Source organism: Oncorhynchus mykiss, chromosome 16 (genome assembly GCF_057628025.1).
Source record: "Oncorhynchus mykiss isolate SJ-2025 chromosome 16, ASM5762802v1, whole genome shotgun sequence".
In the NCBI taxonomy this organism is placed as follows: domain Eukaryota; kingdom Metazoa; phylum Chordata; class Actinopteri; order Salmoniformes; family Salmonidae; genus Oncorhynchus; species Oncorhynchus mykiss.
Window position 1 is genome coordinate 24,498,707 of NC_143037.1, and position 25,139 is coordinate 24,523,845.

Here is a 25,139-nt window from a genome sequence, read left to right on the forward strand (position 1 = left end):
AGTAATACACTCTGAAGCGGTGTTGGTGGCAGCATCATGCTGTGGGGATGTTTTTCTGAGGCAGAGACTGGGAGACTAGTCAGGATTGAAGGAAAGATGAACGGAGAAAAGTACAGCGAGATCCTTGATGAAAACCTTTGCCCCAGTCTGAGGTGCTGAGCGCTCTGGAGCAGGTTAATATTCCAACGGAACAACGACCCTAAGTAGACAGCCAAGACAAAGCAGGAGTGGCTTCGGGAGCTCCATCAGCAGCAGATTTTAATTTACAATGGAAAAATGTGTTTTTGCAACAGATGTTAGTGCATGGAATCGTATCTTATTGCATGGAACGAGTTTGCATCAATTCGTTCTCTAATCAAACCAATTCGCACCTAATCGTTTCATACTTCTACGTATCGTTCCTGTATTTTATCGGCGCCAATGTATCTTGATAGGCAACGTATCAAATCAAATTGGTATCGGTTGTGGCGGTCATGAAATCATGCAAATGACTGCTGGTTTCTTGGTAATTGACCATTAATTAACAAACACTTTTAGAATCCCCAGGCCTCTATGCACACAAGCTGCTGATGCGTGCCTTTTGGAAGCCTTCTGGGAAGGACTTGCTTCCATTCAGCCACAAGAGCATTATTGAGGTCGGGCCACTGATGCTGTGCGATTAGGCCTGGCTCACAGTCGGCGTTCAAATTAATCTCAAAGGTGTTGGACGGGGTTGAGGTCATGGCTCTGTGTAGGCCAGTGAAGTTCTTCCACACCGATCTCAACAAACCATTTCTGTATGGACCTCACTTTGTGCACTGGGGAATTGTCATGCTGAAACAGGAAATGGCCTTCCCCAAACTGTTGCCACAAAGTTGGAAGAACAGAATCGTCTAGAATGTCATTGTATACTGTAGTGTTAAGATTCCCTTTCACTGGAACAAAGGGGTCTAGCCCGAACCATGAAAACAGCCCCAGACTGTTATTCCTCCTCCACCAAACTTTACAGTTGGCACTATGCATTCGGGCAGGTCGCGTTCTCCTGGCATCCGCCAAACGTGTTTCCACTACTCCAGAGTCCAATGGCGGCGAGCTTTACACCACTCCAGACAGCGCTTGGCATTGCGCATTGTGCAACCTAGGACAGACTATTTTTATGCGCTACACTCTTCTGCACTCTGTGGTCCCGTTCTGTGAGCTTGTGTGGCATACCACTTCTCGGCTAAGCCGTTGTTGCTCCTTCAGTAAGCAACTTGTTTTTTGCCATAAACTGTGCAAACACCAGGAAATCAGCTCCAAGTGATTTTAATTTGGGAAATCTGTTCAAGTATTTCCACGCATAAGAGAGAGACGTGATCATATACAAATGTAAGCAAGGTTTGAAATTATTATGTTTTAGTTAAATATGATTTGTTTGGGCTTATTGCTGTTAATTTGCAGTCTACAATTGATTTGTAACTACACTATGGTCCCCTGAGCATCCTCTCAAAAAACATTTTTTAGGGGGTGACCAGTGAGATATACCTGCTGGAGCGCGTGCTACGAGTGGGTGCTGCTATGGTGACCAGTGAGCTGAGATAAGGCGTGGCTTTACCTAGCAGAGACTTGTAGATAACCTGTAGCCAGTGGGTTTGGCGATGAGTATGAAGCAACAGTGCTAACTTGCCAAGAAAATACAAACTAGCTGCAGATGTAAGAAACACAAACTAATATGGGTAATTATAGAATGCTTGTGGATTTATATTAAGATCAAAGTGGAAACATCGTTGTCAACATTGTTGCATGTGCTGCACTGACCATGCAGACTGAATGAAAATGTCTCGTGGTCAAGCAAAAACAGATGCGCTCCTTGAGTGACGGGGTGGGACTAGGTCTGTATGAAAAGCTGCATGGGGGGAGAGAGAGAGCGGAGAAGGATGACTCAAGTAGCGGAGTAAACTACAAATGGACGTTACACATTGTATCACATTTAACAAACTAAACATTTAAATACCGTTAGAAGGTAAAAACCCAAACCGGTCCGTGCATCAATACCGGTATCTAGTAAAATACGGTATACACCCAGCCTTAGTCAGGTCCTCTCTCTACTCGACCCGTGTCAGTACCGTCTATTGGTGCAGTCAACTTTGTGTTGCAGCACATGGTATGAAGGTGTGTAAGACCCCACACGTGGGCCATTTTGTTTTTCAGCTAAGTGTTAAGTTCTGTCCATTTTTCTTTAGTCCTGGTCAGTATTCTGTTTCTCTGTGAGGAAGATGTGCCTCTGAGTTCAGAGGCCGTTTCCTAAAGTTTCAATTCAAGACTGACAACTCTCATGCCTACACTCCTCTCTCCGTCTTGCAAGATGTCTCTTTCTCCTCAAAGTCGGTTCAATTTTCCATTAGTCGGTGTCGTTGGGAAGCCATAGCATGGCCCCGCCTGAACAGACCCTCTGTTTTTAGTCTATTCATCTTCGACAGGTATTTTCCCAGTCTCCTGTCGGTCTGAGATTATCTCCATTTACAACTGCCAGGGAGCAGTTTTTATTAGGGTGGGTGTGACTCTTACGATGGCCTCATCATTTGTCTGTGTTACGAAAGTTCTTGTGAGAGGGAGTTGGGTGTTTTCCTGTCCAACATCATGGGATGTTGAACAAGGAAGCCTTTATTAGACACACCACATGACCTCGGTCGTGTCTCTTGAGGGACAGATTTCAAACTTTTCCTGGTGTGACTGCTTCCTTTTTGTTTATACATCTTAGTGAACACTCTGTCAGCAATATCTCGGAAGAGCAGGAAGACAAGTCAGTTGTCTGTCTGATTCCATCTGCCTATAATTATTCCTGGTTGGCCAGAAACAAGTCCCTTCCCTGATTCCTGAAAGGTTTATGACTCATGATATGAGGGTTGGGCAAAAATGGGTCTTGGGGGTGAACATAGAGAGAGATCACCCCGTCTCATGACAATCACACTATGGGAATGTGATCCCATGACCCCTAGAGTTACAACACCCCTCCCTACTCAAACTACTCCAACAGTTTCAGAAAAATTCTTGCTTGAGAAATTGCTCTTTTCTGTGAAGCTATTTTTTTTTTAAATGGCTGATTTCGCCTCATAAGAAATGCAATGAAAATATGAGATTTGTGTCTTGGAGGGTTGCATTGATGTAGCTTTTCTTGTGTGCATGTCGTCGCACGTGGGATGCATTCAAACATTCACTCTATTTTATTTTAATTTCACCTGTATTTAACCTGGTAGGCCAGTTGAGAACAAGTTCTCATTTACAACTGCGACCTGGCCAAGATAAAGCAAAGCAGTGTGACAAAAACAACACAGAGTTACACATGGGATAAACAAACGTACAGTCAATAACACCAATAGGAAAAAGTATATGTACAGTGTGTGCAAATGTAGTAAGATTAGGGAGGTAAGGCAATAAATAGGCCATAGTGGCAAAATAATTACAATTTAGCATTAACCCTGGAGTGATGGATGTGCAGATGATAATGTGCAAGTAGAGATACTGGGGTGCAGAAATGAATAACAATTTGGGGAAGGTTGGGTGGGCTATTTACAGATGGGCTGTGTACAGGTGCAATGATCGGTAAGCTGCTCTGACAGCTGATGCTTAAAGTTAGTGACAGAGATATGTCCCCAGCTTCAGTGATTTTTGCAATTCGTTCCAGTCATTGGCAGCAGAGAACTAGAAGGAAAGGCGGAATTGGCTTTGGGGGTGACCAGTGAAACATACCTGCTAAGGGTGGGTGTTGCTATGGTGACCAGTGAGCTGAGATGAGGCGGGGCTTTACCTAGCAAAGACCTGGACCCAGTAGGTTTGGCGACGAATATGTAGTGAGTTCACATTAAACTCTGTAGTTCTATTCAGGGCTGCACGACAAATTACTGGATACAGGACAACTACGAAGAAGAACCGGAGAAGTGTTCTTGGAACCATTTCAGACAATCCGAGCCTCACAAGCGTGCCGCGAAAGGGCCCAATCCCCTTTCCAAGGCTGCCACGTTCACCGAGAGATCCCCGGCGAACCCTGGCATTTCACGTCAATACATTCATGATTTCTTGTTCAAAGCGGGTGGAGGTTCGTGTGCAAAGTATATGATTACTGTAGGTGGGAGTCATTTCTGAATGTGGCAATGTTAAGTGTCTCTGTCCCTCTCTCTCTTCATTAACAAGCATCCATGTTGTCATTCCGCTAGGGACCTGTTTTCAGCGCATTAATTCTCCAGTCAACCGGTCTACACTGTGTGTTTATCCTGTGTTCCCATTTTAAATAGCTAGTAAATAAAAAATGAAAACAATGTAGTACTGAAGGCTGTTTTTTTCAGATGCAAAGAGTTTACGACTTCACAATGATGATATGATGTTATGACTAACAAATTGACTGTTTATAGACGTGATAGGTAAAGACCTTTTTGAGTTTAATTCGAGAGATGGTAACTCATTAAAGAACCGCTCTCGTGGTGCCCCAGATGGTGAGTTAATTGTTATGATTAATTTTAAATCGGGTAACGATTAAAGAGTGTTATCTAATTAACTGTCTTTAGATTGTTAGTCACGGCACAATACACCCAGTCACTACAAATATACAGGCGTACTTCCTAACTCTGTTGCCAGAGAGGAAGGACAACACATGGATTTCACCATGAGGCCAATGGTGACTTTAAAACAGTTAAAGTTTAATGGCTGTGATAGGAGAAAACTGAGGATGGCTCAACAACATTGTAGTTACTCCACAATACTAACCAAATTTACAGAGTGAAAAGGAGGAAGCCTGTACAGAATACAAATATTCCAAAACTTGCATCATGTTTACAACAAGGCAATAAAGTAACACTGCAAAACATTTGGCTTAGCAATTAACGTTTTGTCCTGAATACAAAGGTTTATGTTTGGGGCAAAGCCAATACAACACATTACTGCGTACCACTCTCCATATTTTCAAGCATAGTAGTGGCTGCATCATGTTATGGGTGTGCTTGTAATTTTGAAGGACAGAGGTTTTTCAGGATGGAAAAAAAAGACTGAATGGAGCTAAGCACAGGCAAAATCCTAGAGGAAACCTGGTTGTCTGCTTTCCACCAGACACTGGGAAATGAATTCACTGTTTAGCAGGACAATAACCTAAAACACAAGGTCTCAGACTCCAGGATGGGAAATGCTTACAAGAAATAATCAAATGAATACCGAGAAGAGAAAGAGTTGTCAATTTCCATTGTTGTAATGTTAAAGGGAAGAAAAAGACAATCCCATTTTTCAAAATTAGTTAGCGATCTACGCTACTCGCCATACTATAGACTATAGATTTGAGTCACCACTAAAAGTTTGTTTTATGTTATTGAGTAGGCTAAAATCTTTGTTTAATCTAACAATAAAAATCCTTATTTTGTAAGAAATGTAAGTTATTTTTTTACATGTTGCTATAAAGTTAACCAAAGTAGAAACTCATCTTTTGGCTGTAGGTATTTTCATTTGGTAATGAGTAATATGTCATTATATAGTAATTCCTCATAGGCATAGCCAAGGGAAGTAGGGGTGCTGAGGGTGCTGCACTCCTGAAAAAACATCTTTACATTTTATTAGAAAATATTTTCTCACAAGTTGTTCACTGAGCTTTTACTCTTCCTCTGATAGCAGACTGATATAGCGTCTGTAGTGCATGCAAAAACAATTGCAGCACCCCCAAACATCTTCCCGCGGCTATGGTCATAAGTAAATCTAAAGTTACACTTCACCTTTAAGTAGCTAACTCCTGTGTAACAACTAGCGACAACATTGTACTTATGCAGATGTGTACTCTGTGGTGTATTACTGTGGTTATTTTAGATAGTCAGAATGGGTAATGTGTGTTGTAGGTACACAATAATTACAAGTAAATACACATCCAAGATGCACAGGATTTAGCTAGTTAAAATGAACTGTAACACCAAGTAATTACATTGTACTTATCTTCACTTGGATGACAGGGAGGTTCAGGTTGTCATAAAGAGTAATGTACACATGAATTATGTGTGTGTATATACAGTTCATTCGGAAAGTATTCAGACCCCTTGACTTTTTCTGCATTTTGTTTCGTTACAGCCTTATTCTAAAATATATATATATAATTAATTGAGGATAATCTACACACAATAACCCATAATGACAAAGCAAAAAGAGGTTAAGAAATGTTTGCAAATGTATTACAAAAAAATAAATAAAACTGATAATTTACATAAGTATTCAGACAGTTTGCTCAGTACTTTGTTGAAGCACCTCCACTCCTGCATTGTCTTGGGTGTGTGCCTAGGTTTGTGGTCCTGTTCGGAAGGTGAACCTTTGCCCCAGTCTGAGTTCTTGAGTGCTCTGGAGCAGGTTTTCGTCAAGGATCTTTCTGTACTTTGCTCTGTTCATTTTTCCCTCGATCCTGACCAGTCTCCCAGTTCCTGCCGCTGAAAAACTTTCCCACAGCATGATGCTGCAACCACCATGCTTCACCGTAGGGATGGTGCCAAGTTTCCTCCAGACGTGATGCTTGGCATTCAGGTTTAAAGAGTTCCATTTTGATTTCATCAGACCAGAGAATCTTGTTTCTCATGGTCTGAGAGTCTTTGGGTGCCTTTTGGCAAACTCCAAGTGGGTTGTCATGTGCCTTTTGTCTGGCCACTCTAACATAAAGGCCTGATTGGTAGAGTGCTGCAGACATGGTCATCCTTCTGGAAGGTTTTCCCATCTCCACAGAGGAGCTCTGTCAGTGTGACCATAGGGTTCTTGGTCAACTCCCTGACCAAGGCCCTTTTTTATTTTACCTTTATTTAACTAGGCAATTCAGTTAAGAACAAATTCTTATTTTCAATGACGGCCTAGGAACAGTGGGTTAACTGCCTTGTTCAGGGGCAGAGCGACAGATTTGTACCTTGTCAGCTCGGGGATTTGTTCTTGCAACCTTACGGTTACTAGTCTAACGCTCTAACCACTAGGCTACGCTGCCAACCCCCTTCTTCCCCGATTGCTCACTTCGGCCATGCGGCCAGCTCTAGGAAGAGTCTTGGTGGTTCCAAACGTCTTCCATTTAAGAATGATGGAGGCCACTGAGTTCTTGGGGACCTCCTGTGCTAAAGACATTTTTTGTCACCCTTCCCCATATCTGTGCCTCGACACAATCCTGCCTCAGAGCTCTACGTACAATTCCTTCGATCTCATGGCTTGGTTTTTGCCATGACATGCACTGTCAACTGTGGGGACCTTTTTATATAGACCGGGATGTGCCTTTCCAAATCACGTCCAATGAATTGAATTTACCACAGGTGGGCTCCAAGTTGAAGTAACATCAAGGATGATCAATGGATCAATGGAAACAGGATTTCGAGTTTCATAGCAAAGGGTCTGTATACTTATAAGGTATGGTTTCGCTTTGTCATTATGGGGTATTGTATGTAGATTGCTGATGATTTAACAAAATAATATATTTTAGAATATGGCTGTAACGTAACAAAGTGGGAAAAGTCAAGGGGTCTGAATACTTTCCGAAGGCGGTAGGTAGGTAGGTATTTATTATTATTATTATTATTATTATTATTATTATTTTAACTTCAAAGTTATTGAATTTCGAATTGAATTGGAATGAAACTGTTTGGACTCTTTAAAATTGTGTTTGAATTGGAAAAACATTGAATCTTTTGAATTGAAATTAAATATTTTTACATTTCCAATGTTAATGGAACACAATTTACTATAGGATTTGTTTTTAATCGTTTCAACCTGCATTCCTATTTCCAGTATCGCTTGGCTATCTGAACAGTGCATTGATCAGCCTGAAAGCCTGAGGAAATTGAATATGTGGAATTGTTGGTGATAATATTGAATTGGGAACTGAAATCTTGGAATTCAATTTCAGAGGAATTTAATTCTCTAATACAAAAGACTGACCTGGAATTTAAATGGTATTTACAGGGAGGGAGAATTGAATTTGTGGAATTGACCCCAACCCAGGAAACTACAATGCTGTTGATCCACCCTCAGTTCTCCTATCACAGCAATTAAACCCTAACTGTTTTAACGTCGCCATTGGCCTCATGGTGAAATCCCTGAGCAGTTTGCTTCCTCTCCGGCAACTCCGTTAGACAGGATGCCTGTATCGTTGTAGTGACTGGGTGTATTGATACACCATCCAAAGTGTAATTAATAACTTCACCATGCTCAAAGAGATATTCAATGTCTGTTTTATTTTTTACCCATCTACCAATGGGTGCCCTTCTTTAAGAGGCATTTGAAAACCTCCCTGGTCTTTGTGGTTGAATCTGTGGTTGAAATTCACTGCTCAACTTAGGGACCTTACAATTATCTGTATGTGTGGGGTATAGAGATGATCACGTTAAACACATTGCACAGTCAGTCCATACAATTTATGTGACTTGTTCAGGGCATTTTTACTCCTGAACTTATTTAGGCTTACCAAAAATGGGTGAATACTTGACTCAAGACATTCCAGCTTTTAATTTTTAATTAATTAGTACATTTATGTGTAGGCCAGTGACACAATCTCGAATTAATGAATTACAATTTAGGCTGTAACAAAAGAAAATGTGGAAAAAGTCTTGGTGTGAATACTTTATGAAGGCACTGTGTTTTAACAGCTTGGATTTAAAGGTACAATGCAGCCCTTTTTGGGCTCAAATTCAATTAAGTACCTTTATTGTAATTTTTATTTTATTAATGGTCAAAAATAGCTTCTTATCAAAGGGCAATATCTTAAGCGAGAATTGTGCTAGGACTGTCTTGGAGTGGTCTAAGTGGGGAGGGAAAAAATGTAATTAGCTGTTATTGGCAGAGGTTTGGAACTCTCTTATTGGTCTATTAACTAAATTACTGCATGGTGATATCACTGTGGAAGGCGAAAACTCCATGCCACAGACAGGCTGAAATTTCAAGTCATCTTTCCAGACAGCTCTTGCAATAAAGAGCATTATCAACATTTGAGTGCACTCTTTCTTTTAATCGTGAAAGCACCACCTTTGGCAGCTAATACAGCTGTGAATAAACTACCAACTTTGCATAACTCGGAGTAACATATACCCATTGTTTTTTTTTCTCCAAAATTGATCAAGCTCAGCACATTTGGTTGGGAATCATTCAGACAGCAATATTCAAACCTTACAACTGATTTTCAAGCAGATCTAAAGGCCCAGGTTGGTAAAAATTCAGCTTTGCTTGTGTTTTATATCATTTTGTACAACAGCTGATAAAACTAACACTGCAAAAGTGTGACGTCAGTGTTATTTCCTGATGATTGTATCTTCAACGAGCAACTTACACATAACCTTGTAAATCAGCAGGTTTTACATGGGAGGGAATTTCAGCTTTCCGTGGTGACATCACCATGCAGTAAATTGGTTAATAGACCTATATCAAAGTGTTCCAAACCTCTGTCAATAAAAGCTAGTTTCAGTTTTCCCTTCCCCACTCAGACCACTCGTAGAAAGCCCTAGCATAATCTTGCTTGAGAAAGAATCTTTCTCGGACAAGGTGACTTATCAATATATTTGGCTCTATTTCCTCTGATTCAAAAATCCTGATTTGCATCAAAGTAGACGTCAAATCCCTGCAAGCTCCTACACGTTATCTCTAGCCGACACCTTTGCTACCAGGTACCGTTAATTTAAAATGTGCACGAGACAGTTCACAGAATTGTCCATTACATTTTTTTTTTGCCAGTTTGTTTATTCATAGTTAATCCAGTTTCTTACCTTTGCCTTGATTCGGCAGTCTCGTCCAGATCATGATGGCATTTGTAGTTCTTTATGGTAGCCATATTTGCAGCTAATTAGCATTTCATTTTGGGGGGAGTAAATACAGACTAATATATTAATAAAAGTCACCTTGTCCTAGAGAGATTTACCCAGTTATCAAAACGTCACGCCAGTGCAAGCCTAAACAAAACAGAGACCTTACTTTAAGTGTTTCTAAAATCCTCAAATGGGAAAAATGAATGGAACCATTTCCCTGTTTGACCAATGGGTTTTATGGGTATTATGACTCATATTGTGGTACTCTAAGGCGTTAAGAAGGCTACTTCAAGACAACATGGTACAGAAATGAACTTTCTGGCTTAAATTAGAAACTACAGGTTTGATTCAAATCGAATAGGCATACAACACAAAAACAGAGTGAAACCCTCTATTTTAAAGTATCAACAAGGTTCTATATCTTTGGTCAACACTTTGTGTTAATGCACCAATTCACAAAGACAGGAACCGTATTCAGGTGGTCTGTCTGGCATTTCATGGCCATGCTCCATCTGCCCAATAGCAATTTACACCTCTGTGCCCATTGTGTTAAAATGCCAAGGTTAGAAACCAAAATGTTCTAGCTAGGTGAACAGAGGGGTTGGTTAAGCAACAAAACCTACTGGTGCACAACTATGGGGCAAAACAGACAGGGTTGGCTTAGATTGTTGACAACATGTAAAGCATATTTCATCTCCAATGTTTATTGAAAACATAAGTACATTTGCACAATGACCACTTGTCTCAAATACATCATTACAGTTATTGGTTAGCTAGCTAGCCATTTTAAACCATAGAGCATTGACATGAAATCAGTCAAAACACCTCAAGACATGGTATCAAGAACCAGATTTAATGAGCCACTAACATTCCCCACATGGCAGTTTCATGTAAATCTTGCTAGCAATCTGGCCATCTAGAATTCTTCGATTAGGTTTAACTGCGGTTGGCATCCAATACACGTTGCATTACCGCCACCTACTAGACTGAAAACTCCCTTATACTTTGCTTAATTAAAAAAATGTAAAATTAAAAAACACTACACACTAAAAATAATAAATACCCTACTCCACTATTTAAATCTATTTAGTCCTACTTCAGGCCGACAGCCTTGAAGGATGGGACACCACCACTTAAAACACCCTGTAACTCTTCTGATGTCAAGTCTCACACACTCAAATACCTTTCTGCAACCTTTATTTTCTGCAACTCACAATCCATCCCTGCAGTACAGTTAACAGATAACCAGTACAGATAACCATTGCCACAAATGCCAAAAATCCAATCTTACTGAAACATATCAATTGTTGGTTTATCCCTCTGGTACTGGTACAAATCTACTACTCACACCACTCCTCTCAGGATCCCTCCCCTTTGATCCATCTTCCTCTACTTTCTTCACTGCCTCAGCGTATGACAACTTCTTCACTACTCTAACCCTGGAAACCTCAACCTGCCTCTCTCGCACAGGACATTTCTGATCCCCAGCCCCATGGGCACCCCCACAATTAAACACATACCACTACTTTCCCCAATGCTACACATTCCTTTGTCTCCTGCCCTTCTGCATACTCCTCACACCTAGGAACCTCCCTCCTACACACTGCTGCAACATGCCCATAAGCTTGACACCTGTAACAATGTAATGTAGTCAGCACAAATGCACTTCTATATCCTAACATCACTTTGTCGGGCAAAAACTCAACATCAAAACTCAACAGGAAAGACAATGACTTCTGTTTCTCCACTCACGCCACCCTGTCTGTGTCGCCTCAAACGGGGCGGCAGGGTAGCCTAGTGGATAGAGCGTTGGCCTAATAACCGGAAGGTTGCAAGTTCAAATCCCCGAGCTGACAAGGTACTGTGAATTTCCCCCTTCAGTTGGTCAGCTTTCACATTTACCGCTACCCCAATAATCACTACTTTCAATGGTGCCCTTTTCTTGAGAGAGCAAAACAATAATTCACATCTCTTGCCCCCACCCGTTTAACATGGAGCACCTGCTCCCTCTGACCAGCAGAAACACCAACAATTATCACAAGACCACTTATGGTTACCCCCATTCTGCTTGTTTATGTTTTATCTGTCGGCCCCAGCTGCACTCAGGCTCTAGGCACTCAGGTGTGTAGTAAATCCGACGCCCCCTGCCTAGTCAACGCCATTTTACCTGCTGTTGTTGTGCTAGCTGATTAGCTGTTGTTGTCTCACCTACTGTTTTAGCTACTGTTTTAGCTAGCTCTCCCAATTCAACACCTGTGACACCTGTATGCCTCGCTGTATGTCTCTCTCAAATGTCAATATGCCTTGTATACTGTTGTTCAGGTTAGTTATCATTGTCTTAGTTTACAATGGAGCCCCTAGTTCCACTCTTCATACCCCTGATACCTCCTTTGTCCCACCTCCCACACATGCGGTGACCTCACCCATTACAACCAGCATGTCCAGAGATACAACCTCTCTCATCATCACCCAGTGCCTGGGCTTACCTCCGCTGTACCCGCACCCCACCATACCACTGTCGGCGCATTATGCCCTGAACATATTCTACCATGCCCAGAAATCTGGTCCTTTTATTCTCTGTCCCCAACTCTCTAGGCGACCAGTTTTGATAGCCTTTAGCCGCACCCTCATTCTACTCCTCCTCTGTTCCGCGGGTGATGTGGAGGTAAACCCAGGCCCTGCATGTCCCCAGGCACCCACATTTGTTGACTTCTGTGATCGAAAAAGCCTTGGTTTCATGCATGTCAACATCAGAAGCCTCCTCCCTAAGTTTGTTTTACTCACTGCTTTAGTACACTCTGCTAACCCTGATGTCCTCGCCGTGTCTGAATCCTGGCTCAGGAAGGCCACCAAAAATTCTGAGATTTCCATACCCAACTATAACATTTTCCGTCAAGATAGAACTGCCAAAGGGGGAGGAGTTGCAGTTTACTGCAGAGATAGCCTGCAAAGTATTGTCATACTTTCCAGGTCCATACCCAAACAGTTCGAACTACTAATTTTGAAAATTACTCTCTCCAGAAATAAGTCTCTCACTGTTGCCGCCTGCTACCGACCCCCCTCAGCTCCCAGCTGTGCCCTGGACACCATTTGTGAATTGATCGCCCCCCCATCTAGCTTCAGAGTTTCTTCTGTTAGGTGACCTAAACTGGGATATGCTTAACACCTCGGCAGTCCTACAATCTAAGCTAGATGCCCTCAATCTCACACAAATTATCAAGGAACCCACCAGGTACAACCTTAAATCTGTAAACAAGGGCACCCTCATAGACGTCATCCTGACCAACTGGCCCTCCAAATACACCTCCGCTGTCTTCAACCAGGATCTCAGCGATCACTGCCTCATTGCCTGTATCCGCTACGGAGCCGCGGTCAAACGACCAACCCTCATCACTGTCAAACGCTCCCTAAAACACTTCTGTGAGCAGGCCTTTCTAATCGACCTGGCCCGGGTATCCTGGAAGGACATTGACCTCATCCCGTCAGTTGAGGATGCCTGGTCATTCTTTAAAAGTAACTTCCTCACCATTTTAGATAAGCATGCTCCGTTCAAAAAATGCAGAACTAAGAACAGATACAGCCCTTGGTTCACTCCAGACCTGACTGCCCTCGACCAGCACAAAAACATCCTGTGGCGGACTGCAATAGCATCGAATAGTCCCCGCGATATGCAACTGTTCAGGGAAGTCAGGAACCAATACACGCAGTCAGTCAGGAAAGCTAAGGCCAGCTTCTTCAGGCAGAAGTTTGCATCCTGTAGCTCCAACTCCAAAAAGTTCTGGGACACTGAAGTCCATGGAGAACAAGAGCACCTCCTCCCAGCTGCCCACTGCACTGAGGCTAAGTAACACGGTCACCACCGATAAATCCATGATTATCAAAAACTTCAACAAGCATTTCTCAACAGCTGGCCATGCTGTAGCCTGGCTACTCCAACCTCAGCTAACAGCTCTGCACCCCCCGCAGCTACTCGCCCAAGCCTCTCCAGGTTCTCCTTTACCCAAATCCAGATAGCAGATGTTCTGAAAGAGCTGCAAAACCTGGACCCGTACAAATCAGCTGAGCTTGACAATCTGGACCCTCTATTTCTGAAACTATCCGCCGCCATTGTCGCAACCCCTATTACCAGCCTGTTCAACCTCTCTTTCATATCGTCTGAGATCCCCAAGGATTGGAAAGCTGCCGCAGTCATCCCCCTCTTCAAAGGGGGAGACACCCTGGACCCAAACTGTTCCAGACCTATATCCATCCTGTCCTGCCTATCTAAGGTCTTCGAAAGCCAAGTCAACAAACAGGTCACTGACCATCTCGAATCCCACGTACCTTCTCCTCTGTGCAATCTGGTTTCCGAGCCGGTCACGGGTGCACCTCAGCCACGCTCAAGGTACTAAACGATATCATAACCGCCATTGATAAAAGACAGTACTGTGCAGCCGTCTTCATCGACCTTGCCAAGGCTTTCGACTCTGTCAATCACCATATTCTTATCGGCAGACTCAGTAGCCTCGGTTTTTCGGATGACTGCCTTGCCTGGTTCACCAATTACTTTGCAGACAGAGTTCAGTGTGTCAAATCGGAGGGCATGCTGTCCGGTCCTCTGGCAGTCTCTATGGGGGTACCACAGGGTTCAATCCTCGGGCCGACTCTTTTCTCTGTATATTTCAATGATGTTGCTCTTGCTGCGGGCGATTCCCTGATCCACCTCTATGCAGACGGCACCATTCTATATACTTCCGGCCCGTCCTTGGACACTGTGCTATCTAACCTCCAAACGAGCTTCAATGCCATACAACACTCCTTCCGTGGCCCCCAACTGCTCTTAAACGCTAGTAAAAGCAAATGCATGCTTTTCAACCGTTCGCTGCCTGCACCCGCACGCCTGACCAGCATCACCACCCTGGATGGTTCTGACCTTGAATATGTGGACATCTATAAGTACCTAGGTGTCTGGCTAGACTGCAAACTCTCCTTCCAGACTCATATCAAACATCTCCAATCGAAAATCAAGTCAAGAATCGGCTTTATATTCCGCAACAAAGCCTCCTTCACTCACGCCGCCAAACTTACCCTAGTAAAACTATCCTACCGATCCTCGACTTCGGCGATGTCATCTACAAAATTGCTTCCAACACTCTACTCAGCAAACTGGATGCAGTTTATCACAGTGCCATCCGTTTTGTCACTAAAGCACCTTATACCACCCACCACTGCGACCTGTATGCTCTAGTCGGCTGGCCCTCGCTACATATTCGTCGCCAGACCCACTGGCTCCAGGTCATCTACAAGTCCATGCTAGGTAAAGCTCCGCCTTATCTCAGTTCACTGGTCACGATGGCAACACCCATCTGTAGCACGCGCTCCAGCAGGTGTATCTCACTGATCATCCCTAAAGCCAACACCTCATTCGGCCGCCTTTCGTTCCAGTTCTCTGCTGCCTGTGACTGGAACGAATTGCAAAAATCGCTGAAGTTGGAGACTTATCTCCCTCACCAACTTCAAACATCTGCTATCTGAGCAGTTAACCAATCGCTGCAGCTGTACATAGTCTATCGGTAAATAGCCCACCCATTTTTACCTACCCCATCCCCATACTGTTTTTATTTATTTACTTTTCTGCTCTTTTGCACACCAATATCTCTACCTGTACATGACCATCTGATCATTTATCACTCCAGTGTTATTAACCTGCAAAATTGTAATTATTCGCCTACCTCCTCCCCGTCCCTTTTTTCCAAAAACTACCACCTCACAATCTCCCTAAAATCAGCACGAACCCCTCCGGATGTAGCGCTCAAAAGTGCGTCCCACTTCTAAAGCAGCTGCTTCATCTTGATGTTCTTCTTTATCAATAGCTACCACGACGATTTCCCTTTTTCAAACACGCGGGCTCTCTTTCTCCCGGATTCATCGATTTCCTGGAGCGTGACGTCCCGGCCATCTAGAATCACAACAACAAGCTGACTTCTGCCCCATGGGAGCGTTTACATCGTTAGTCGACGCTTTACCGGACACAGACTAGCCTACAGACTATACTTTAACACAACGTTTGCTCAAAATAATAGCCTCTTACATAGGCTTCATTTTCTTTACTAGATTTTGCGGGACGCGATGGAAGAAGAGGTACATTTGGCATGCCTGTTTCACCATTGCCCCTTTGCTTTGGTTAATGTCTGCTACAACTTTGAGGCAGGAGACACACTTCTCGTCGAGCTCTTGTAGGATTTTGCGCGCGATATAGGCTACTCGTGCTTTTTTTATAGAATGCGTTCATGCTCATTAATCTATACATTTATCTACGCAGCCTCATGGCAGGATATCGGTGAATAAATACCAACCGACGGAGTTGAAAGTCAAAGAAGAAGAGGACCATGGCGATTTCAGTTATCAAAGTAAGAGTGGTGGCTGATGATTATTACTGGATAAGTGTTGTGGTTCAAAAATAATCCTCAATTACCTTTTTTCTTAATTTGCTATTTACTTTAGTTTATTCTTATATGGAAGATGAATTATGGGACTGGTTAATTGCATTTAGATTACATAGAGAAAACAAATCAATGAATAAGTGGCCCACGCGCTGAAAATGACACACTATTGCAGGGGTAGGCAATCATGTTCCTGGAATGCCACAGGTACTGCTGGATTTTGTTCAATCTAGGCCCTGATCAGGGGTGCGTTCAGTTCGTTTGAACGTTTGGTACGTTGCGGAACGTTTTCTACTGAACTACACGTTTTCACAAAACGTTCTTTAACAGACTTGAAGCAACGAGTGGCGTATTTAAAGGGCAAGGGTGCATTTTGAACTCGCAACCCAGCCCTTCCCGGTTTTTCAACTGGTCGATCAGTGCCTCATGGCTTCTGTTCAGTTGAACACTCTATTACGTTTTTATGTGCTGAACGCAGCCCTGACCAACTGAGCTAAAAATGAACACCTGACCTGGTCTTCCAGGTCAGTTAAATCAAAAACATGAAGTGCCTGCAGCACTCCAGGACCAGAGTGCAGGCGTAGGCAACCATATTCTTTCCCTCCCTGTGAAGTGTACATGTCCTTCTCTGAGAAGGGAATTCGAGAGCTACAGTATAAGGTTCTATCTGCAAAAAGATGATTCTGAGATAATTGGCTTTAAAGTTCCGAACCTTCATTGGTTTGAATGGTGTCAGCAATTTATATATTGTATTCTTTTGAATATAACATGAATTTGGGGTTATTAAGAGTACTATGTAGAGAACATTGAACAGAACAAGGCTATATTATTAACAAAATACTTAATTGATTAATTAATGCCACTAATTAGTAAGGAGCTCCCCACACCTGGTTGTCTAGGGCTTAATTAAAAGGAAAAATCTAAGAACCTGCAGACTCCAGGCCCTCCATGGAATGAGTTTGAGACCCCTGCCTTAGTCTCTCCCATTCAAGCATAACTTGCCTTGAAGATTTGTGACCCGATTCAGGAAACTAGGCGTATTTCGCAAGTCACGACTTCACAGGAGAGCCGTTTGGACTTAAAATGTTTACGAAATGCCTTCTCGAACATGTGAACTTTCATGTGCCTTATTATCAAACGTCTGTAAATACAAATAAAATCGTTAAATTACAAGCTTAGTTGGTTTAGCCACATAAGAAGTGAGCAACCTTCCCGCTAGCCATGATTGGCTGAGATAATGAGTGGGCTGGACACGCTGAGAGAGGAGTTTGGATTGGTCTGCCATATAGCACATATCTGTCTATTGGAGCTGGTCAGTATTTCTAGGTAATCGTGTCGAACGTGGCTTTTTGAAAACGTATCGCGTAGTAAAACTGCATAAATCTAATGTCAAGTTAAAGTTTGCTGTTAGCCAGCTAACTTTAGCTGGAGAATGATAGCTAAGGAGATGGAGAAAATACCAGTCTGGATACATTGTCAAACTAAGAGCAACCATGTATGGCATCAGACAGGAGATGCGTCCAACCATGTATACTGATAAGATAGTCTAGCTAGCTATATTTTCAGATATTACACGTTTCTAAATTTGACAAAGTGTTTTCATTTCAAGTGTACTGTTAGCTAACTAACGTTAGCTGGCTGGGTCGCTAGCTAACGTTATGTGTATGATCTTATTCTTCGTATCGCAGACACATTTGCTTGACTAGTTATAGCCATATAACCTGGTTGGTTAGCTAGCTGCAGATTCATGCAGGGTAGTAACGTTGTGATTATTGTCCATTGTTTAGCTATCTACGTGTCTTAACAAAAGACTCCACTCTAATTTTGACAAAGTATTTTCATTTCAAGTTAGTGTACTGTTAGCTACCTAGCTAATGAAGCTGGCTGGCTTGCTAACTAACATTACGTCATGCATTGGATTCATTATTTACCTAGCTAGCTATCTAGCTATATTTCTTAACAAAAGAAGCTTGTCTTAGTGTGCCAGAGCGCAGAATAATGTTTTAACGTTCAACACCCGTTGAATATGTCCGGTGTCAGTAAACGTCATCAACAAAGTGTAATTCAATTGTTGCCAGCAGCACAGTTAGACACCAATGCTCTGGATAACATGAAACAAGCCTAACCAGCTCTGCTAGGGTGAGTAAAATGGTCAGAGTGGGGTGTTTTCTCATTGTGTCTGGAAGTAGTTAGCCAGTTAGCTTGGGTGCTTGACTGTAGTTGTGAGGTCTGAGCTTTCAGAACAAGCCTACTTATTGAGGATCCAGTGTGCGCTCTGAACGTGAAACACTCTGAATTTACAAACAGACAATCTGACAGCAGAGTTGCAGTCACTAACACTCTGGATAACTTCTTATGGCAGATGACACTCATAGGACTTCATGTTACACAATACATGTATGTTTTGTTCGATAAAGTTCATATTTATATCAAAAAATCTGAGTTTACATTGGCTCGTTATGTTCAGTAGTTCCAAAACATCCAGTGATTTTGCAGAGAGCCACATCAATTTACAGAAATACTCATAATAAACTTTGATAAAAGATCCAACTATTATGCATGGACTTATATACACACTTCTCCTTAATTAATGCAATCGCTGTGTCAGATTTTTAAAAAAACTTTACGGAAAAAGCACACCATGCAATAATCTGAGTACAGCGCTCAGACAACAAAACAAGCCAAAGATACGAGCCATGTTGTGGAGTAATCAGAAGTCAGAAATAGCATTATAAATATTAACTTACCTTTGATGATCTTCATCAGAATGCACTCCCAGGAATCCCAGTTCCACAATATATATGTGTTCGATAAAGTCCATAATTTATGTCCAAATAACTCCTTTTGTTAGCGCGTTTGGTAAACAAATCCAAACTCGCGAGGCGCGGGCAAGTCCAGGCGAAAGTTCAGACAAAGTTCAAAAAGTTTTATATTACAGTACGTATAAACATGTCAAACGATGTACAAAATCAATCTTTAGGATGTTTTTTATACAAATCTTCAATAATGTTCTAACCGGATAATTATTTTGTCTTTAGAATCGCAATGGAACGCAGGTCGTTCTCACATGAGCGCACGCGATCAGCTCATGCCACTCTGGTAGACCCCTGACTCAATCCGCTCTCATTCCCCCCTCCTTCACAGTAGAATCCTCAAACAAGGTTCTAAAGACTGTTGACATCTAGTGGAAGCCTTAGGAAGTGCAATATGAACCCATAGACACTGTATATTCGATAGGCAATGACTTGAAAAACTACAAACCTCAGATTTCCCACTTCCTGGTTAGATTTCTTCTCAGGTTTTGCCTGCCATATGAGTTCTGTTATACTCACAGACATCATTCAAACAGTTTTAGAAACTTCAGAGTGTTTTCTATCCAAATCTACTAATTATATGCATATATTATCAACTGGGCCTGAGTAGCAGGCAGCTTACTCTGGGCACCTTATTCATCCAAACTACTCAATACTGCCCCCAGCCATAAGAAGATAACATAACAGCCTAACCAGCTCTGCTAGGGCGAGTAATGTTCAGTGAGCGGTTCTCTCTCACTTAGATGTCTGGAAGTAGCTGGCAAGTTAGTACAGAATGATCAGATCAACCCTTAAAGAGATGGGTGGGGCTAAGGCTTAAGAGGGTGTGAATGGGTGTAGACAAAGAAGGGCTCTCTAATAGTAGTACCAAAACATTGAAAGATGGTTTTCTCAAAAGTGAGTTTACAAGTTGATCAACTTTCAAATCCAAATTACTTATCCATTGTTTCCTCAAATGCAGTGTATGATATATCAGAGGTGTGGACTCGTCACTTGACTTGGACTTGAGTCAGACTCGAGTCACATGATGATTTTAGACTCAACTTGACAAAATTAAAAAAAGACTTGCAACTCGACTTTGACTTTAACACCAATGACTTGTGACTTAATTTGGACTTGAGCCTTTTGACTCGAACTGACTTGATACCCTCCCCAAGCCCAAATATATAAATATTATGCTATTAAAAAAGTGTTCAGCGCATCAATTCTTAATTTAACGGATTACAGCAGCCAATCAAATTGTGCCAGCGGAGAAAAAGTTGCGGGTGGCAGTGCAGAGGAACGTCGGCAGGTGAATTCAGACGGAGCCCTTGGAAAGATGATACCCCAAATTATTATTTTTGAATATAAAGACTACGATGTAGTCAACAAAAAACAGATTGCAACTTGGAAAACATGCAAGAAGAAAATTAGACTGCGGCGCAACAACTTCCAACTTTGTTTGACATTTGAAGCTGCACAAAGAAAGGAAACACTTTGAAGTTTGTGGAAATGTGAAAGGAATGTAGGAGAATATAACACAATAGATATGGTAATACAAAGAATAAACCAACAGTTATTTTGTATTTAATTGAACCTTTTGAAATGCAAGAGACAGGCCATAATGTATTATTCCAGCCCAGGTGCAATTTGCAGTGTATGTGCAACATTTTCGACTGATCCAAAGAACCATTGTATTTCTGTTCAAAATGTTGTATCAAGACTGCTCAAATGTGCCTAATTTGTTTATTAATAACTTTTCATGTTCAAAATTGTGCATTCCTCAAACAATAGCATGAAATTATTTCACTGTAATATCTACTCTAAATTGGACAGTGCAGTTAGATTAACAAGAATTTAAGCTTTCTGATAGATCAGATATGTCTATGTCCTGGGAAATTTTCTTGTTACTTAAACCTCATGCTAATGAAATTAGCCTACATTAGCTCATGGAAGGGACACCGATCCCGAAGAAGATTTTATTAAATTATTGTAACTTTATGACAGGATTGTTTTTAGGTGTCTAGAGTATATCTGGAGAGAGAGAGCACTATATTATTAGTTTTGTTTCATTGATGTTTATCTCATGGCTACCCATATATTTCCATGAAAATATCAAGTTTATTTGGAAAGTAATAAATATATATATTTTTAAAAGCATTCATGATTTGTGTAAATATAATACACTAACTATTACTCTTGTTAAAAATATGAGTTAAGGACTTGGGACTTGTCGGTCTTGACTTGGGACTTGAGTTCTAAGACTTGAGACTTAGAACTCAAAGGGTGCGACGCAATGGCGGAGGCATGCAGAGGCCAAATTGAGTTCCGAACCGCATCGCCATGCGCATCCCAAATTTTGTAACAATGCGGAGGTTCTGTATAGCTCTGCATTGACATGTTTGGTTGATGGTAGGTGGGGGCGGGAGTTACTGTATAAACACAAACTCACTTCATTGACAACAGCTCTGCGCTGCTCTGCGAAGCACAAGAAGTATGAGCGTAAATACTGCACGGCCAATGCAGACGTTGTATTGACCATGCAGCGCTTTTTACCCTGCAAGGTCCAGAGTAATGCTGGTTTTCTGTTCTACCAGATAATTGATTGTTCCCACCTGTTGTCCCAGGTCTAAATCAGTCCCCTACACTAACGTAAACCTAGGAATAGGGAGTCTAGACCCCTGATTTGAATTGGTCACATGACAATTTATCATGTGGAGATTTACTAAGCTCTATCTGTCTAACTCAAGATCTTGTTTGTTTTTGCCAGGGCCAGGAGGGAGCCCAAACTCACACTCCGACAGTGGGAAGACTTCCTCGGAGTCAGGGGAATCAGACAGAGAGCTGCCCAAATCAGACAGACCGCACAACTGCTCTCTGTGCGGAAAGGGATTTTCCCAATTGGGACATCTGAAATTACACAATAAAACACATACAGGAGAGAAACGCTATGGCTGTATTCAATGCGGGAAGAGTTTCGCAAGGTCAGACTATTTAAAAAAACATGCGAAAATTCACAGTGTAGAGAAACCATACAAATGCTCTGTGTGCGGCAAGGTATTTGCTAGGTCAGACATCTTAACCATACACACGAGAGTTCACACTTCAGAGAGGGTGCAGCGTCTCACCAAAGAGAAACTCTATCCCTGCTCTCAGTGCGGAAAGCGGTTCTCTCAATTGGGAAACCTCAAATCGCATGAGAGCGCTGTGCATGCAGGAAAGAAGCCTTTCAACTGTCCTGAATGCGGAAAGGGGTTCTCACATTTTGGTAACATGCAAAAACACCAGCGTGTGCACACTGGAGAGAAACCATACATGTGCCCTGATTGTGGGACAGGTTTTTCCAGATCACATCACCTCAAAACACATCAGCAAATTCATAAAGGGGAGAAGCCTCACTTATGCACTGAATGTGGGAAGGGTTTTGCTAGGGCAGACTCTTTAACGGCACATCAGCGAGTGCACAGGCTAGACAACAAGCCGTACGGATGTTCTGACTGTGGCAAAGCCTTCTCTTCATTTGGAAACTTAACACAGCATCAGAGAATTCACACCGGAGAGAAACCATATCAGTGCTCTCAGTGTGAGAGAAGCTTTGCTTTTTCAACAGATTTGAAAAATCATCAGAGGAGACACACTGGAATGAAACCATACTATTGCTCGGACTGTGGGAGAAGTTTCACAACGGCATCTTCCCTAAAATCACACCAGAAAATTCACTAATTATAAAAGTCATGGTCTCCGTGTGGTAGTAATGTCTCTCTACATTGTCAAACACTAGCGAAAACTCAGCTGTCTAAATTCTGCCGATGGGGAAACCTTGAGGAGGCTCACATTTTTCTTAGGAATACTAGAGGCACAATATTCTCATGGTTTAATCCTTGGTTTAAAAACAGCATAGGAATTCAATGTTTTGTTTTTAATACAGTGATTTTGGTTAATTGGATGGTTATTTTTACACTGAAACTACCTGAATTGTTTTTACCCAGAAATCTCTTTAATGTTTGAATGTGTTTACTAGATAGCTCCAGTTGTGTGAATTTTATTCTATATATGTTGATAATGACAAGCAAAAAAACATGACTATAGGGAACAAGAATCTCCTGCAAATTATGTAAACTTTTTGTTGAATAACCTGCATTTGTCATAAGAGGGTCAGGACACATTACATTGCAATCACAAAACATATGCAATGTCATAAGTTATATTGACAAACTTTAGTTGCAAACTCATTTGAAGCGTTTATGCTTTAATTTAGTCCTCTGCCTCTTTAGTCCTCTACCTCTGTTCAGTTGGTAGAGATAAGAGTGTCTGCTAAATGGCATACTGACTGGCTGCATCACTGCTTGGTATGGCAATAGCACCCCCCTCGATCGCCTGGCGCTACAAAGGGTTGTGCGGACAGCTAAGTACATCACTGGGGCTGAGCTCCCTGCCATCTAGGACCTCTATCAGGTGGTTGACTTGACAGCTCATGCAGTTTTAGTGTTCTGATTACAGAGTTCTGATCATGGAACACCATGTGTCTACACCTACACAGTTGCCACATTAAAAAAACTGTGATACTCTGAAAAATACGAGGTCAAATCATGACATCCGTGATCTTCAGGTCGGAAAGTTGGAACTCTAGAAAGAGGTCCGAGTTCCCGAGTTGGAATTCCAAGTTTGGGAAAAATCATTTTGAACATAAATCAGTCGGAGCTCGGGTGGCTGGTCTCAGATGATCCCGCAGGCGAAGAAGCCGGATATGGAGGGCCTGGGCTGGTGTGGTTTCACGTGGTCTGCAGTTGTGAGGCCGGTTGTACAGTGCTGTGAAAAAAGTATTTGCCCCCTTCATGATTTATTATTAAGTAAGACGAGGGTGGGCAGTCTGTGCATATTTGTAAACAGCTTGTGCACAAAATGTAAGGAAGTCTCAAGATTTTAGAGTATAGAAAGTAGAGAGTATCTTATGATAAACTGCAGACCACACTATTTGCCAAGGGAGTTTATCTATACTTTTCGTGGCTGTTTATTTACCACCACAGATGGACGCTGGTGCTAAGACCACACTCAGTCAGCTGTAATAAGCAAACAGGAAACAGCTCACCCAAAGGCGGTGCTCCTAGTGGCCGGAGACTTCAATGCAGGGAATCTTAAAACAGTTTTACCTCATTTCTATCAACATGTGAAATGCGCAACCAGAGGTGAAAAAAATCTAGATCACCTGTACTCCACACACAGAAATGCGTACAAAGCTCTCCCTCACCCTCCATTTGGTAAATCTGACCACAATTCTATCCTTCTCATTCCTGCTTACAAGCAAAAATTAAAGCAGGAAACACCAGTGACTCAATCTATAAAAAAGTGGTCAGATGAAGCAGATGCTAAGCTATAGGACTGTTTTGCTAGCACAGACTGGAATATGTTCCGGGATTCTTCCGATTGCATTGAGGAGTACACCACAAGTCACTGGCTTTATCAAAAATTGCATCGAGGACGTCGTCCCCACAGAGACTGTACGTACATACCCCAACCGGAAGCCATGGATTACAGGCAACATTCGCACTGAGCTAAAGGATAGAGCTAGCACATTCAAGGTGCGAGACTCTAACCCAGAAGTGTATAAGAAATCCTGCTATGCCCTCCAACAAACCACCAAACGGGCAAAGTACCAATATAGGGCTAAGATTGAATCGTACTACACCGGCTCTGACGCTCGTCTTATGTGGCAGGGCTTGCACACTACTACAAAGGGAAGCACAGCCACGAGCTGCCCAGTGACACAAGCCTACCAGACGAGCTAAATCACTTTTATGCTCGCTTCAAGGCAAGCAACACTGAGGCATGCATGAGAGCATCAGCTGTTCCGGACAACTGTGTGATCACGCTCTCCGTAGCCGATGTTAGTAAGACCTTTTAAACAGGTCAACATTCACAAGTCCGCTGGGTCAGACGGATTACCAGGACGTGTGCTCCGGGCATGTGTTGACCAACTGGCAGGTGTATTCACTGACATTTTCGGCATGTCTCTGTCTGAGTCTGTAATACCAACATATTTCAAGCAGACCACCATAGTCCCTTGTGCCCAAGAACACTAAGGCTACCTGCCTAAATGACTACAAACCCGTAGCACTCACGTCCGTAGCCATGAAGTGCTTTGAAAGGCTGGTAATGGCTCACATCAACACCATTATCCCAGAAACCCT

The 25,139-nt window shown here is 42.3% G+C and overlaps 1 long non-coding RNA gene and 1 other non-coding gene across 2 annotated transcripts in view; one reads left to right on the top strand and one right to left on the bottom strand.

Moving 5' to 3' along the window:
* The window catches only part of LOC149976613 (uncharacterized), a 59,303-nt gene that overhangs the window by 25,734 nt on the left and 8,430 nt on the right, over positions 1-25,139 (bottom strand). The gene's annotated exons all lie outside the window — the stretch shown is intronic.
* Positions 15,512-23,183, top strand: LOC110491698 (uncharacterized). The gene is made up of 3 exons (XR_016487187.1): positions 15,512-15,857; positions 16,039-16,126; positions 21,722-23,183. It is a non-coding gene; the product is annotated as an uncharacterized LOC110491698 (transcript).